The sequence below is a fragment of the Solanum dulcamara genome, chromosome 11 (genome assembly GCF_947179165.1).
Source record: "Solanum dulcamara chromosome 11, daSolDulc1.2, whole genome shotgun sequence".
Taxonomy (NCBI): domain Eukaryota; kingdom Viridiplantae; phylum Streptophyta; class Magnoliopsida; order Solanales; family Solanaceae; genus Solanum; species Solanum dulcamara.
Genome location: NC_077247.1, coordinates 39,387,472 through 39,391,277, shown reverse-complemented (window position 1 = coordinate 39,391,277; position 3,806 = coordinate 39,387,472). Strand labels below are relative to the sequence as shown.

Sequence of the window (3,806 nt, the reverse complement as noted above, 5' to 3'; positions counted from 1 at the left end):
GTCAAAATGACGCACACAATATAATTAATGTAATTAAGAATGTATTAGATATAACGTAACTGGTGACCATGTATTTAAACATATAATTTTTGTATATTATTACATTCTAAGATTATTCTGTTCTATTACATCAAATCATATGACACTATCGTAAGTTTTTTTTATTTAGTAAGATTCTCACATATTCACGTTATATTTTTTAATTATAGAATATATAGGTAGTACATAGTTATTATTATTTTTGTCTTTTTAGTGTGAATGTTAGCTATTACTATTTTTTTGTTTGTTTTAATTAATATAAATACCTATTATTTATTTTTTATATTTTCATCAAAATGTTAATAATTATTTTATTTATCTTTTTTTTATATAGTTTATTTAGAGCCCTATTTAGAAGAAGTAATTAATGGATTACTTGAGTGGTGTCGGTGAGTGGTGTCGGTTAGGACGATCTATTTGGATGACACATATGCCACTCATTTGTGAATTTATCGTGAATGACACATGATTTATGGTGTTGTCAGATAGTTCAGCAATTTTCAACATATTTTTGAATCGTGCACTCACTTGTACGAAAATTATTTTAAGTGTGATAAATGAATTAAAATAAAATAAGAGAATATAGATGAATTTAACTACGTGCATTATATATGGGAACACTTATAGACTAAAGCTGAAATATATTAATAAAACTGAGGCCTGTAGTTAAATTAATTTATATTTTCTTGTGTTATTTTGATTCGTTTATCATGCTTAAAATAATTTTCATCAAAATGAGTGCACGATCTAGAAATATGTTGAAGACAGCAAATAAAATTGTCTAACAACATGATCAATCATGTACAGCTCACGATAAATTCCACAGATAAATGACACATGTTCCATCCAAACAGATCGTCATAACCGACGCCATTTAGACAATCTATTACTAACATCTTCTGACTAAGACTGTCAAATAAACTATGAAAGAAAAGATAAGTAAAATGATTATTAACCATTTTGACGAAAATATATTTTAAAAATAGGTTTGTATATTAATTAAAACAAAAAAATAGCTAACATTACTAAAAAAACAAAAATATTAACAACTATGTACCTATATATTCTATAATAAAAAAAAAACATCACGTGAATACGTGAGAATCTCACTGAATAAAAAAATCTTACTATAACATCATATGATTTGATGTAATACAATAGAATAATTTTAAAAATGTAATAATATAAAAAAAAATATGTTCAAATTAATATTTGGTCTTCAACTAGGTTATCTAGTACCTTCCTAACGACATCAATTATATTTTGTATGTCATTTTGATAGATTCTATCTCGAACCCATTTACGTGCAAATGCAGTTAGGACCTCAGATCAATCGGTCCTTTGAGGAAACGGTGATATATATTAAAGTGGAATAATACACTCCCATAAATAAATTTACAATAAATAAAATCTAACAATTTTTAAAACATGATAAAATTAAATAGTGCGGACTACTAAAACATAAAAAGAAATATTTACATACCTGCACTAAAAATAAATTCCACAGACATCGTTTGATGATTTCAATGATGCACGACATAAACAATTATATAGATATGATGCTGCGATTGCTCCTCATGCTTATGTTGACATTACGTTTAAATTTTGCATGTCAATTAAAAAGTTCAAATCAATATTATTATTAAATTTATCTGAAAAATATTATCCCACCGCATAATCATAATAGATATAATTTAACTCTCTGTTGCACTTTATTCTCAATTGAATCATTGATAATATCATTCAAACCGTTAATATATTCGACTGATTTAGATAAAGACATTCTATTTACACTAGAAAAACAATCTTTATCGGACAACCATTCCGTCAAATCAATCATCATCTGTTGTCTATCCAAAATTCTTAAATCTTCAGCGTTGTTTTAAAATTATAGGACTACCATCTATAATTATTTTGAACAAATTTTTTACATCCCGCAAAGTAATAATAGTCTCGCCAGTTCGCATGGTGAAAGGTATGCATTTCTGGACGCCGCCTCTCAATTAATGTAGAAGTTAGTGCAAAATCATAAGGCACAAATCCTACGTCAATAATTTCTTTAAACCCACAAAGTTCAAATTATTGATGAATGCAAGAATGTAATGAACAACACTTTATATGTTGCCAAAATTTAGTATCACTACAACGTGCATATAAATATTTTTTCTAACCTTTTAAGCTATCATTCTAAATTACTTCAGAAGGATAATTAGCTTGGATTTTTAATACATCATACGCCGTTGGACTAGGAAGTACGTACATCTATGAATGATGCATATCTATGTAAAAAAAATCAAAAAATTTGTTAATATTAATACAATTATTTAAAGAAAATATTTTAATAATAAAATAATAATTAATAACTAATATTTAAATTTTAAAAAGAAAATAAAATAAATTAAAACATACCTCAATTTGAGGACTTCACTGAAAAAATTAGAATCTGATAGATGGAGAAAGTGGATATCCAAAACATGAATAAAAATTTGAAGTAATTTGAAAGAAGAAAGGTCGGATATAAATAAGAAATTTGCGGGTGTAAAAAAATTAGACGCGCAATGATTGAAAAATTGTGCGTCTAATAGCAATTTAGACTGTCATAAAGATTTCAAAGTGAAATATTTTTATAAATTACTACTTGAACACGTGAACTTCTTTAACACTTGTAAAAATTAAAAAAACTATTACATGTGTATTATGCAAGTGATGGATGTCACCATCCAAATGGGACCCGCCCACTTGCCAATTTGTCAAAATTGGCAATAAATTACCTTCTTCTTTGCCTATATATAAGCGATGTTGAACAGAAACATATAGACGAAAAGAAAAATTATTTCTACTCTTTCTATATTGTCTTACTCTCTTTCCTTTATTATTTTGCCAAGTTAAATTTATTTTCATAACACGATATCAGCACGAAGCTTTAATTTTCTCCAGAAAATTAACTTCTATATCAAATATATCTACTAAAGAAATTTTATTTTAGTTGTCTTTTCTATTTCTAGAATTAATTTCTATCCCAGTTTTATCATGTCAAATTTATCAAAACTTGAATTTGTGGCACTTGAAATTTCTGAAAAAAATTATTTATCATGGATCCTTGATGGTGAAATTCACCTTGACGCTAAAGGTCTTGGTGATACTATTAAACAAACTAATAACGCATCAAGTCAAGATAAAGCAAATGCCATGATTTTTCTCCGTCATCATATTCATGAAGGATTAAAAACTGAATATTTAACTGTGAAAGACCCTCTTGAATTATGGACTAATTTGAAGGATCGGTATCACCACCTAAAACTTACGGTGTTATTAAAAGCCCGATATGACTGAATTCACCTTCGCTTTTAAGATTTTAAAACTGTGACATGGTATAATTCTGTCATCCATAAGGTAAGTTCCATGTTAAAATTATGTGGAAATTCTATTACTGATGATGACTTACTTGAGAAAACTCTGTCTACTTTTCACGCTTCAAATGTGTTGTTACAACAATAATATCGTGAAAAATGATTTAAGAAGTATTCTGAATTAATTACATGCTTACTTGTGGCTGAGCAAAATAACACTTTGTTGATGAAAAATCATGAAGCCCGTCCCACTAGATCTGTTCTATTTCCTGAAGCGAATGTTGTAGCAACATATAATCAGTCTGAATCAAGACAAAATAATTATCGCGGCCATGGCCGTGGTCATGGACGTGGACGTGGACGAGGACGTGGTAGAGGATGAAACAATTATCGTCATCATGATGGAAATAGACATGA

The 3,806-nt window shown here is 27.9% G+C and overlaps 1 pseudogene; it reads right to left on the bottom strand.

Moving 5' to 3' along the window:
• Positions 1 to 1,207: 1,207 nt before the first annotated feature.
• LOC129872031 (uncharacterized) lies at positions 1,208 to 2,102 on the bottom strand (annotated as a pseudogene).
• Between the last annotated feature and the right edge of the window lie 1,704 nt (positions 2,103 to 3,806).